This window comes from Sphaerodactylus townsendi, linkage group LG01 (assembly GCF_021028975.2).
Source record: "Sphaerodactylus townsendi isolate TG3544 linkage group LG01, MPM_Stown_v2.3, whole genome shotgun sequence".
Classification (NCBI taxonomy): Eukaryota; Metazoa; Chordata; class Lepidosauria; order Squamata; family Sphaerodactylidae; genus Sphaerodactylus; species Sphaerodactylus townsendi.
Window position 1 is genome coordinate 5,877,584 of NC_059425.1, and position 14,273 is coordinate 5,891,856.

Below are 14,273 nucleotides of genomic sequence, written 5' to 3' on the forward strand. Positions count from 1 at the left end.
TTTGACACCTATGTTCTAAATCATTGCATCCACCGACTCTCCTTCTGGCACCTGCCAAGTGTTTTTAGAAAATGTGTGGGAGCAGGTGGGTCTTTTGCCCAGCAAGGCTTCTGATTGGCCTTTGGAAATTTGATTGGCTTTCAGGTTTTTTAAAGTGTAGCTTCGGCAGCAGCTGCCACCACGACACACAGATCCTCCTGCCTGACTGAAGAGCGGCGGCGGCCACTCTGGGCCTGGCTGGGCCTTCTGAGGCAGCCATTTTTTGGCTGTGTCCACCGTGATGATATTTTGGGATTCCAACTGTGCCCCCACAGGCTCAAAAAGATTGGGGACCCTGTTCTAAATAAAAGTAACGGGAGCAGCAGTGTCGGAGCGGTTCAGAAAAAGTGCACTCTAATCTGGAGAACAAGGTGTGATCCCCTGCTCTGCTGCTTGAGCTGTGGAGGCTTATCTGGGCAACCAAATTAGCTTGTGCACTCCAGCACATGCCAGCTGGGTGACCTTGGGCTAGTCATAGTTCTTTGGAGCTCTCTCAGCCCCACCTACCTCACAGGGTGTTTGTTGGGGGTGGGAGGAAGGGAAAGGAGTTTGTAAGCCCCTGTGAGTCTTCTTACAGGAGAGAAAGGGGGGATATAAATCCAACTCTTCTTTAAAAATGCCTGACACTTGCTGGCCATTGCTTGTTACCTGCCTCTATTTTTTTTTGGCTGATCAGACTCCCCCCCCACCCCCCAGGATCCCCTTGCTCAGGATTCCAAGAGTGGGCAAATAAGCAGATTCCAGAGGAGAGGGGGGTGGTCTTGGCAGGGTTGCTCAAAGTCTTGGGGGTGGCTGGTGGTCTGCCTGAGCTGGACGGAGCCCTGTCCTCACCCTTGTCGGAGGGGCTTGGGAATGTTCAGTCAGGAGAGGAGGAGATGAAGGGGGGGGGTTATAGGATTGCTCTCATTCATTTCATAAGGGGGGGGTTTATCATGCCCAGTCACCCACCAGGCTTGGCCATAATTCCCCTCCCGATGGGAAGTGGGCAAGGTAGTTTCCGTTCCCCCTCCCTGCCTCGAATGTAGTCCTGGGAATGTACAGCCTGCTGTTTAGTTAGACACCTGGGGCTATTTCCTGTGTTGGCTTGGATGGAATAGAACGCAATCAGGCCAGCCCCATTCCTCTCCAGCTGAGAGAGAAGAATCAATTTCTCTGGGACAGGAGGTGGGGCCTGTAGTGAGGGGGGGTGTGAGTCCTCTTTCCTATTTGAAAGGGGCTTTTTTGGCAAGTGTTCCCAGTTCTGTCAATAGACATCTGATGCCACAGATTTCCCTGATAGGCTGTTTCTAAATAAAGACTTTTGCTCACACAGAACTGCTTTTCTTGAACAGACCATAGAATCACAGAATTGGAAGAGACCCCAAGGGCCATCAAGTCTGACCCCCCTGCAATGCAGGAACACATAATCAAAGCACTCCTGACAGGTGGCCATCCAACCACTCTTTAAAATCCTCCAAAGCAGGAGATGCCACCACGCTCTGAGGTAGTGCTGCGAACAGCCGTGACTGTCAGGAAGTTTTTCCTGCACCTTGAACCCATGACTCCTGGTTCTGGTCTCTGGAGCAGCAGAAAACAAGCTTGCTCCCTCACCAACACGACATCCCTTCCTTTATCTAAACATGGTTATCATGTCACCTCTTAACCTTCTCTTCATTGAACTAAACTAGTTTAGTTTAGGGGGGTTAGTTTAGTCAGGCTCTGGGTGGAGGGAAGTTGGCAGAGTTATGGGGGCACCAACTTTGGGGCTAGGGATCCCAGTGCTGATGGGATGGGGAAGATATTGCGGTAGGCGGTGGCCATATGATAGAAGGCGCACGAGATATGGCTACGCTCGTTCACCTTCTGACCTCCGACCTATCCCGAAGAACAATGGTGGCTGGTATCAGGGACTCCCTGCTTCGTCCTTGGTGTTGATTAACGCCAGGTCCATTAACAATAAGACCAAGGTGCTCCAGGATTTTCTTGGAGCCCAGCAGGTGGACCTGGCATGTGTCACGAAACCTGGGTGCGCGAGGGTGAGACCGTCGCCTTGTGCGAGGTCGTGCCACCAGGTTTCGCGTGTCTCCACCAATCGCGAACACAGGGCCGGGGGGGTGGGGTGGCTTTGTTCACCCGTGAATCTATCCCCTTTAGGGCAGTCCCTGTCCCGGAGATCGCCGGCATGGAATGTGTCGGCCTCAAGTGGTTGGCTGAGGAGAGGCTGGCCGTTCTCCTGGTGTACCGGTCGCCTAGCGCACTGGGAGACGGCCTGCCGCGGCTGCTGGAGGTGGTGTCGGACTGGGCGTTGCGGTTCCCCAGGCTTATTGTCTTGGGGGACTTCAATGTCCATGTCGACACCGCCTCATGCACGGTGGCTGCGGAGCTAGTGTCATCCATGGTGACGCTAGGTCTCTCCTTAATAAATTCCGGCCCCACTCATGAGGCCGGGCATACGCTGGATTTGGTCTTTGGGTCGGGGGTAAACTTGGTCGTATCCTCTGTTAACAGAGTGCCATGGTCCGACCATTATGCCCTGAAGGTCCGGGTGGACTCGCCACGACACCCCTGTCTAGGCGACGGGCTAATTTATGCCCGCCCGTGGAGACTTATGGATCCACTTGGTTTCCTGAATGCTCTGTGGGACCCTGAACCCGCCGGCACACTTGATGAGCAGGTGGAGGACTGGAATTCCCGGCCCTCCGATGCCATCGAGGTTGTTGCTCCCCGGCGTCCTCTATGCCCCCGTTCTCGGCGTGCTCCTTGGTATACTGAGGAGTTGCGCCATATGAAACGGGTGCTTAGACGTCTAGAGCGAGTGTGGAGGAAATCTCGTGACGAGGCTGCACGAACATCTTATAGGACGTTTATGAAAGCCTATGAGATGGCGACGAAGGAGGCGAAGAGGGCTTTCTTCTCCTCCTCTCTTGCGTCCGCTAGCTCTCGCCCGGCACAATTATTTCGTATAATTCGGTCTCTAACTTCCCTATCGGAGAGGTCTTTAAACCCACAATTGAGCATCAGCTGTGAGGCTTTTATGAGCTTTTTTGCAGACAAGGTCATGTCGCTCCGCCAGGATCTTCCCCCCCACGTTGGCTACAATTAGTGAACTGGAGGCTCCCTTGCCGTCTTCAGGCCCTTGTTTGGCCCAGTTTTCCTTGCTCTCTGAAGCCGCTGTTGACAGGGCCCTGGCTGCTGTTAGACCAACTACCTGTCCTCTGGATCCGTGCCCATCCTGGCTTATAAAAACCTGCAGGGTGGAGCTACGACCCCATCTGTTGAGTATCATCAATGGCTCCCTCGAGCAAGGAGTCTTCCCGGATGGGTTGAAGGAGGCAGTGGTCCGCCCACTCTTAAAAAGACCACCTTTAGATCCGAGGGATCTGGCCAATTACCGCCCTGTCTCGAATCTTTCGTTTCCGGGGAAGGTAATTGAGAGAGTGGTGTTGGAGCAGCTTCAAGGCTTTCTGGATGATGCATCAGCCTTCGACCCCTTCCAGTCCGGCTTCCGTGCTGGGCATGGGACGGAGACTGTTCTCGTCGCTGTCACAGACACACTCCGTATTCAGCTCGACCGAGGCGCATCGGCGCTGCTGGTATTGCTAGATCTTACTGCAGCGTTTGATGTGGTCGACCACGACCTTTTGACCCACCGCCTGGCCGCCTCCGGGGTGCAGGGCACTGTCCTTCAGTGGATTGCCTCATTCGGGGTCGAAGTCAGCAAGTGAGGTGCGGGGATCAGGCCTCCCGGAAGTGACCGCTTGATTGCGGTGTACCCCAGGGGGTTCTACTATCCCCGCTGCTATTTAATATCTATATGCGACCCCTTGCTCGACTGGTACGGAGTTTTGGGCTGACCTGTCATCAGTACACTGATGACACGCAGCTCATTCTGTTGATGGAGGGGGGAGCGGTCGCCGCCCCTGCGGCTCTCCAGCATTGTTTGGAGGCAGTTGCTGGTTGGTTGTGGCAGAGCAGGTTAAAACTGAATCCATCGAAGACGGAGATCCTCTGGCTTGGCCGCGAGGGCGGGGGGACAGGATCTTCCAGCCGCTGGTGTGGGAGGGGGTCTCATTGGCGCCGACCCCCTCCGTGCGCAGCCTGGGGGTCCACCTGGATTTGTCTCTCTCAATGGAGACCCAGGTGGCCCATGTAACCCGGGTTGCCTTCTTCCACCTTCGCCAGGCCCGACGGCTGGCTCCTTTCCTCTCCCAAGTGGACCTGGCCACTGTGATCCATGCAACGGTCACCTCCAGATTGGACTATTGTAACTCGCTCTACGCGGGTCTTCCCTTGCGTTTGATCCGGAGACTAAAGCTGGTCCAGCACGCAGCGGCACGCTTACTTACAGGCAGCGCCACTTACGATCCTATTCAGCCTGTGTTGCGCCAGCTGCATTGGCTCCCGGTGGAGTTCCGGATCATCTTCAAGGTGTTGGTGTTGACCTTCAAGGCCTTATGAGGCCTGGGACCCTCGTATCTTCGAGACCGCATCACCCCATATGTCCCTGCACGGCCTCTCCGTTCGGTGGAGGCCAATTTATTAGTGGTCCCTGGCCCCTCAATGATGCGGCTGGCCTCCACGTGGGCCAGGGCCTTTACGGCTCTGGCCCCAGCCTGGTGGAACACCCTTCCTCCGGCTTTTCGGGCCCTGCGGGACCTTGGCGAGTTCCACAGGGCCTGTAAAACGGAGTTGTTCCGCTGGGCCTTTGGAGGGACCAGCCGCTGAAATGGTGCCCCCCAGTTGGCCTTTCCACCTAGGCCACTATTTATTTATTTATTTATAATTATATTTATAAAACCGCCCCATCCCCTAAGGGCTCTGGGCGGTGAACAACAAGAATTATCAACAATATGACAATAACAATCTCATTTAAAATCAATAGCATTATTAAATATAGAAATTACATAAAATTACATAAAATTACAGCGTTTCATATAAACCATAAACCATATGGCGTCCAGTATTAGACTAACAATAAGAACCCCCTCCCGAAGAGAGGGGCGGTATAGATGTTGTAGCTCCCAGAGTGGTAATAGGGAGGGGCAGGAGGGGCGCACACTATCAGTGGCCGGCCTCCCCGAAGGCCCGGTGGAACAATTCAGTCTTACAGGCCCTGCAGAACTCTCCAAGATCCCGCAGGACCCGGACAGATGGTGGGAGAGTGTTCCACCAGGCTGGGGCCAGGGCCGTAAAGGTCCTGGCCCGGGTGGAGGCCAGCTGTATCATATCTAATATGACTCACCGCTCTCCTCCCCCCCCTCTCCGGGGGAGAATTTTTAAAGTGGGGTTGGTCGGACGCCTCTATTATTACTATCATTATTGTTTGTATCGCTGTTTTAAAGATTTTAGTAATTCATTTTATCTACGCTTTGTTGTACACCGCCCAGAGCCCCTTGGGGATGGGGCGGTATAAAAGCCGAAACAATAAATAAATAAAATAAAAATAAACATCCCCAGCCCCCTCTCTCTTTGTAGGGCATGGACTCCAGATCTTTTACCATTTTGGTCACCCTCCTCTGGACCTGTTCCAGTTTGTCAATGTCCTTTTTGAATTGTGGTGCCCAGAACTGCACACAATATTCCAGGTGAGGTCCAACCAATGCAGAATAGAGAGGTACAATTACATCCCTCGATCTGGACACTAGACTCCTATTGATACAGGCCTGATCGGGGGGGAGGGGGGAGGGAATCAGAACCTTTGCATTTCTGGACGCCTCCCCCCGTCCCGCTGAAGGGCCAGCCGCAGGGAGCCTGAGAAGCCAGGGAGTGTGGGAGAGTCTCTCAGCGGGTCTCTCCCGCCCCCCACATCCATGGTCGCTCACTCGCTCGCAGCCCCTGCTGGCTCACCCAGCCGCTGCCTGTTGCTGGCTGATAGCTGTAGCCTGAGCCTCCTGCCTTTCCTGGGCCTCCATTTCCCGTGGGGGCTTCCTGGCCCAAATGGAGCATGAGGAGGAGCCCTCAGCCAGCGAGTGCACACAGGGCAGCACCCCCCCCCCCCAAGCCAACCATTTGCTGAGGATTCATGGTTGCGACATAAGCAAATTATCTCGGGTAAGATGAGATGGGGGTTGAAGGTGCCACTAAGTTGAAACCATCTTACGGAGACCCCCCCCCCCCCGCCCAGAACTTTCAAGGCAAGGGACTGGCGGAGGTGGGTGTCCTGCCTCTGTGGAGCAGCCAGCCCTGGACTTCCTGGGTGGCTTCCCTTCCAAATACCACCCTGCTTAGCTTCTGACTTCTGAGAAGGGAGGGGCTATCCTGGGCCATCCAAGTCAGGACACTTTAGGAATGTATTTCACTAATTTAGCTTTCATTTATTGGCAGTTCTAATTGGAATCATTGTATTCCATCTGGTTTTCATCACTGATGTTTTGTTTATATTGTAAGCCACCTTGAGGTATGCTAACAGATGTTTTCAGTAATCAAAGAACTTGAACAGATGTACATTTGCCCCTTTAAGTCACCAGATGGCGCTACATCACTGAGCCCAGGGCAGAGGCCGGAAATCTGTCCGGCGGTTGCCTGATGCAGCAGCAGCAGCGGCGGCAGCAGCAGCACAGTTGCATAGTCCAGGGGGGCCTAGAGCCATTGGAGCCAGAGAGCATGGGAAGTAGGTGCACTTGCGATGCAGGCCTTTTGGGAGGGCGCCTGTGCTCGCACAGCAGAAAGTGCAGCTAAAGCCGCCACCAGGGACGGAGATAACAGGGCAGGTGGCTCAGCCACGATGCAGTAACACAAGGGGATTACTTGGGGAGTCTCACTTCCACATAAGCCCAGACAGGCCACTGGAAGTCCCAGGCCGTATGTGGCACCCACAGCATTCCCAGGCTGGTCTCCTGGTCCTAAATCTGTTTTAATACCTTCCCTGGTGTCAAGTCAGGCCTGCCATTTAAGGTGAGGAGAACATTTTGTACCTTTGCTTTCTTCCAGAATGTCTGAATAAGGTCCTCAGCGTATTTCAGCAAGGTCCCTTCAGTATCCTTGGATGCCAACCTTCTGGCACAGAAGACTCAGACGCCTTTAAAGTATCTTGGCATTCCCTGGCTGGCTCCAGGCCGCAGGGCTGAGCTGCAGTTCACACTGCTTTCACGATCATTCTCCTTTGGGGAGAGGCTGGCCATGCAATTGGTGTTGAGCGGTTTGCACAATCAGCACTTGAACCTCCACTTTCCTGATGTCCTTACAAGCCCAGGCTTCTCACCTGTAGTCACTCCCCCTTCACACACACACCCACCCCCCCAGTGAAACGGTCTCTCCTTCCATTTTACACTTTAATTTTCAGATCATCCCTTAACTTGGGTTGCAATCCCACCGGCTTCATTTGGGGAGGGTGGGGAGGGTGAGTCAGGATTTTGGCTGCGGCTTTAAACATCCTGTTGGGATGTTGCAAGTGTCTGTCACAACTCAGTAATAAAAGGGTTAATTGTATGTAAACAAGTTGCTGAAGTCACTGTTTATGAAGTTATAAAGTTAATTCTGTTTGGGGTGTTGTAGGGTTTCCGGGTTGTATGGCCGTGTTCCAGGAGCATTTTCTCCTGATGTATCCCCTGCATCTGTTGCTGGCATCTTGAGATCCTCTGGAGATGTCAGCCACCAATGCAGGCAAAACGTCAGGAGAAAATGCTACTGGAACACGGCCATACAACCCGGAAACCCCATAACCCCCCCCCCAGTGATTCTGGCCATGAAAGCCTTCGACAGGACATTAACTCTGTTTCTTTGTTTGAGCAGACAGGACACCAGAGCGGAGACACAAGGTAGGGAACATCATGTGAGACAGCAGATAGGTAGCAAGATGTAACCAAACATACAGTAATGTAGATGTGTAACAGGAAAGAAAGGATCTCTTATTTTATAGTTAGTAAACTCATTTATAAAAAGCAACTGAGAATCTGTCTCTTCTGTTCCGCTTTGCTAATATATGTGTATACCCAACTCATCCTGAGCCACCTTCCTCCTGAGGAAGTGCCAGTATTCTCTGTGTAGCCTTCTTTGGAGGACTGACAGAGACACTGAACTTGGGAGGGCTCTTTTCGGTCTTTTCCCTTCAGTGGGGGGCTGGTCCTTTGAGCTGCGTATGGCCACCATACTGGTCCACCCCTGATCACTAGAGGGCAGCAGAGCTCTGCTAAGCCCCAAAACGGGCCTGTTAGGTTTGCATCACAAGTCACAACAGATGCCCTTCTGCGCAAGGGAGGCGTTCGCAGGACTCCCCACTGAGGCTGTAGAATTGCTGGCAGCCTCACCAACACCTGTGGCCTCTCACCTGCCTGTGCTTCGGCCACGTCCAGTCTCTTGAAATGACAATCATGCTAGGAAAAGTTGAAGGCAGCAAGAAGCGAGGAGGACCCAACCTGAAATGGGTGGACTCTGTTAAGTGTTGGGATAAGAGCTCCTGGTAGTTGGAGATTATCTCTTTATCGTAGTTAGCAGAGCGGCACGGGTGGCTAGAACACAGCAGAAGCCCTTACCTCGTGTGCGTGCGTGTGCGTGATGAATCCCAATGTGCGGCAAGCTTACACAAAAGAAAGTCGGAGTCAGTTATAGTTTCTTATCTAATAAAAAGAGTATTTATTAGTGAACTCCATTCTGGATAGAAAGGTAGGTAGATAGAGTCACTATGCTATCTTAATCTAGCTGGATGGAGATGGATGCGAGGAGCATCCATCCTCTCTCTAGGCATGGCAGGAAGAAGTGGGTGAGAAGGGGTCAAGGAAGAAGCCGGAAGGAAGGAAGTCCCTGAGAGTATCAGTCTAACATCAAAGGGATAGAACCAGCATGATAGAGTAAAGGTGTCAAATCCCTAGGTCCCTATCTAGCCACTAGCTCTCTAGTAAAAAAGCCCCCCTCTGTAGGTTGAGGCAGGAAACAGCGTAACAAAGTCCTTCACTTCCAACACCCCCTCTCGATGTTTCTTGACTCAGGTAGTCAGGCTTATCTTGCTTCTAAACTTCTCAAAAGCAGGTCTCGGTAGGGGTTTAGTGAAAAGGTCTGCAAGCATCTCAGTGGTGTGGCAGTAGATCAGTTGAATGAAGCCATTCTTTTGCAGTCTTCTCACTATGTGGTACTTCACATCAATGTGCTTGGTGCGCTTCTTCACATCTTCTTGTTTAGATAGTTTAATGCAACTTTGGTTATCTTCATACACTGGTATAGGAAGTGGTGTGTCTATGCCTAGATCCTTTAGGAGTTGGCATAACCACTGTAATTCGTGACAAACGTGAGCAGCAGACACATATTCTGCTTCTGTGGTAGATGCTGCTGTTATGTCTTGTTTAGTACTAGACCAACTAATAGGACCATTGCCAAAGAAAATGATCTGCCCATTGGTAGATGCTCTGTCAGTTGAGTCTCCGGCCCAATCTGCATCAACATAAGCTATTAGTGTAGCATCTTTGGTAGCTGGCAGTTTCAGTTTAAGATGTGCGGTTCCTTTCAGATATCTAGAAAGCGTCTTCAGTGCATTCCAGTCCTTGACTGTTGGTGAAGCAGTCTTTCTGCTTAGTAATCCGACTGCTGTACTTATATCTGGTCGGGTTTGAGCACTGATGCTCAAAAGTTCATTTAGAGCTTCTTTATATTTAGTGTTATCAGAGAGTTGTTTAGTGAAATTGTCTTCCTTTATGTAACTCGTTTGTATGGGAATGGGAGCTGGATGTGCATCGCGTAGATCCAGTAAGTTGATTAGGTCTGTAATCTTCTGTTGTTGATTCAAAAGGAAACTCCCGTCTTTCTCTCTCTCTATTTGAATTCCTAAGTAGTGTGCAACATTTCCTAGTCGCTTAATTTCAAGTCGTTGGTTCAGATATTGTATTAATCCTTTGTAGTCATCTTGGTCATCATAGACTAAAAGCAATTCTTCATTAAAAGCAAAAATATAAGTCCTTTTTCCATTTCTGTTCTTGACATAAAGGCATTGGTCAGCCTTACTTTGTTGAAAGTCTGCTTGAAGTAGCACGTTGTTCAAAAATGTGGATTTGATCTTTATCTGTTGAACTTGCATCTGCTTGCTAGCTGCTATGCTGAGTAAAGTTCTTATGGTGGTAAAGTTGACAGTTGAATCAAAAATTTCATCAGAGTCTTTCCATTGGTTTGGTTCATCTAACGCTGGTCTTGCGAGGTAGGAAAGTCCCAGTCTTGCAGGTGGTACTCCTTTGTTTGTACGCTCTGATCGTCTCACCTCATCTCTTGGGATTTCTTCCCCCTCTGCAACTGCTGGTACTGGTAGGTACTCTGGTTCAACATCTACATCTGGAATTTCTTCTGGTTCATCAAATACATCTTGGTTGTCATCTAAATCTGCGCTGTCATCTCTCTGTGCATCGTTGGCAACAGGATACATCAGCCAGTCTTGCCGGGGCTTGGTCTGGTCATTGTGTGCCCCCTCTGGAGACATGGCCATTTCATTTTCCTCAAATTGAACAGATCTGCTGATCATGATCTCATGTGTATCAGGGTTCATCAAGCGATAAGCTTTTGATTGAGCAGAATATCCAAGGAAGATTGCTTTCTTGGCTCTTGGTTCAAACTTACTCTTTCGTTTTTCTTTGCAAATATATACATAAGCTTTGCATCCAAAGACTCTTAGGTGTGCCATTGATGGCTTGTAACCTTGCCAAAGTTCAAAAGGTGTTAGGCCTGTGGCTCTAGTGTACAGCCTATTGTGTATGTATGTTGCTGTCATGATTCCTTCTCCCCAGAAGTGCTGAGGAAGGTGTGCATTAATGAGCATGCACCTTACCTTGGTCAGTAGACTTCGATTAGCTCTTTCTGAAGTGCCATTTTGAGCTGGGCAATATGGAACCGTGGTCTGGTGTTGAATTCCTTCAGATTTCATGAAGTCCTGCATCGCTCTGGATGTGTATTCTCCAGCACCATCACCGTAGGACTTGAATATTTCGCTGGAACTTGTTCTGCGCCATTCTGACATAGTCCTTAAACCTGTCCAAAGTCTCAGATCTTTCTCTCAAAAGAAATGTGGTTACATATCTAGAATAATCATCAATAAATGTCAGAAAATATTTAAATTTACCAATCGTTTGCAGGAAGTGGCCCACAAATGTCAGAGTGCACTAGATCCAGAGGTTGCTTCGTTTTTCTCTCACTCTGTTTAGGATAAGATGTGTTCACAGCTTTAGCTTGTAGACAAGAATCACAAGAAAAGTTAGTTTCACAGTTTTCAAAAAACAATATCTTTAGTCAAAGCTTCTTTATGCATTTTCAGGATTGTATCATTTGCACAGTGGCCTAGGCGTTGATGCCATATGCTCAAGCAATTTTTGTGATTGCAGGCTTTTGCTAAATTGGTTTGAAAATCATCATTGCATTTTTCAAGTTCAAGTTCACCTTGTTCTGCATTCATAGGAACATCAGGCAATTGATTAACGTGGTACAGTCCATTCATTTGAGATGCAATGAGACACAATTCCTCTTCCTTTGTAACATAACATTTCCCATTTTAAAATTCAATTCAAAATTCTGCTTTTCCATTTCAGCTATTGACAGCAAAGAATTGGTCATCTCTGGTGCATAATATGCATTTTCAATGGTAAAATTAGCAACTTCATTATCAGGCAATATACAAGGGATCTCTGCAGTCCCTGAATATGATGAGAGAACATACGTATCATTTCCCATGTAAATTCTTTGTTCTGGGATTTTACTCAGGTCTACAAACAAGTCTAATCTGTTGAGGACATTGCATGAGGCACCACTATCAATTAAACAGTCATTTTGTCACCTTTTATTTGCACTGTGTAAAAATTTCGATTCTTAAAAGCTTGCTCAGATTGTCCTTGCTTAGGGAATCTTTTAGTCGAAGAGTCTCCCCCTGGTGGCTGGCTGTTGTTGAAACAGCGATTCGCTTTGTGACCTGGCTGTTGGCATTTGTAACAAATGATCTCTTTGTTAGAGGTGAATCCCTGGTTGGGACCGCATGGCCTATAGGTATTTTTATTGCTGTGGCCAAATTGCACATCAAAGGAACTTTCCCTGGCTCTGGTGGTCACGTGATCTCTTCCATCGGGTTGGGCCCCCCTTCCTCTAAAGGGTTGAGCTCCCCTTCCTCCATAGCCATCTCTCTGGTCATTTGCATTTCTAAAGGTCTGCCCTTTTGTTTTAGAATGGAAGGATGCCTTAAAGGCATTATGTTCCAAAGACTGAGAGGGCTGACTTTTCCCTGCATTTCCAGCCATTACATCCTGACGAGAAATATACATTTTGATCTCTTCTACAGCTTGAGAGAATTTTAAACCTTCCCTCTGTTCCAAATTGGCAACGAGAGGTGCAAAAGTCTCTGGTAGAGTTAGAAATAATGCAGACTGCTTATCTAGATCAGACATTTCCTGGCGTTCATTTTTAAGAGCAGTGAAACATTGCTGAAGTTTTTGCAGGTGATTCATGAAAGGTGTCCCTTCTTGGTACCTTAGTAAATATAGTCTGCGCTTTAAAACATGGACATTAGACCAGCCTCCCCGATTGTACAGTCTGGCTAAAGTGTCCAGCATCTCTTTAGCAGAAGTCATATCAATTATGTGTGAAAGCGGGGCTGAACTCACGGTTGAGATGATAAAAGCACAGGCACGAGAGTTTGATTTCTTCCAAGCCGTTTTTGCTGCCTCGGTTGCAGCATTTCCTGGTGGGGTGTCGTCCAAAACGTGAATGAGGTCTTCTGCGATCAGAAGAGCGCGCAATCTCGCTCGCCACTCTGAAAAGCTCGAGTCTTCCGTCAAAATCATCAGAGGAAGTCGTCCATCGAGAAGAGAAGTCATCTTTGTAGTCAATGGCTCAAGTCGTTAAGCCAGTACAAAAGAAAAGTTTGTCAAAAAATCCCTAGAGACTGCACTCTCTAAGCCTCTGGGAAAAACTAGCAGAAACTTAACTCCGTCAGTGCCAAGCTCTTTCACGCACAGGTAAAAAACAAAGGTTGGGATCTCAATCACCAAAGTAAAAAGAAAAAAATATGGGCTTTTAAATCCTGGGCCCATTAACCTGTTGGGATAAGAGCTCCTGGTAGTTGGAGATTATCTCTTTATCGTAGTTAGCAGAGCGGCACGGGTGGCTAGAACACAGCAGAAGCCTTACCTCGTGTGCGTGATGAATCCCAATGTGCGGCAAGCTTACACAAAAGAAAGTCGGAGTCAGTTATAGTTTCTTATCTAATAAAAAGTATTTATTAGTGAACTCCATTCTGGATAGAAAGGTAGGTAGATAGAGTCACTATGCTATCTTAATCTAGCTGGATGGAGATGGATGCGAGGAGCATCCATCCTCTCTCTAGGCATGGCAGGAAGAAGTGGGTGAGAAGGGGTCAAGGAAGAAGCCGGAAGGAAGGAAGTCCCTGAGAGTATAAGTCTAACATCAAAGGGATAGAACCAGCATGATAGAGTAAAGGTGTCAAATCCCTAGGTCCCTATCTAGCCACTAGCTCTCTAGTAAAAACCCCCTCTGTAGGTTGAGGCAGGAAACAGCGTAACAAAGTCCTTCACTTCCAACAAAGGAAGCCACAAAGGCCCTCAGTTGGCCAGACTTGAGCAAGGCCGTCAGCAACAGGGCGTTGTTGAGGACATTAATTCATACGGCCCCCCAGGTCAGAAGCAACTTGATGACACTTGACACACACACACACACTGGCCTTTTCCGCACAACACAAATAAAACATCTTCAGCACATTTAAGAAAAGGGTTTTGGGGTGGAATCCCCCCCCCAAAAAAAATATTGGGAAGACCTTTTATTTTTGCTCAACATAGACTTTTCCGAAAACACTAAACTATCAACTTTTCTCCTAAAGTTGTTCTGAAAATGTTTCCTGTGACTCTCCGTGCTGCCCACCCTTTGCAGGCGGTTCCCACAGACCTTTGCTTCGCTCGTGAGTCGTCCGTTCGCCATTTCTGTTTGTGAAGCACATGAATGATGTTAGTTTTCACTGCTGATTCTGCACATGTCATTTTCCCTTCTTTTTTTCCCCTTTCAATGAGATGGTTTCAAAGTTACAAAGACTTGGTATGAAAACTCATGTCAAGTTTTCGTAGCTTCAAAGACTCCTCATTGAAAACAACAACAACAGAAAGGAAAATGACACATGCGTGGAACCAGCCATGAGGACTAATTTCATTCATGTGCTTTACAAATGGAAACAGCGGGCGGATGACCCGCAAGCAGAGCAAACATCTGTGGGAACCTTCTGCAAAAAGCGGGTGGCAAAGAGAAGAAGACGAAGAAGAAGAGTTTGGATTTATATCCCCCCTTTCTCTCCT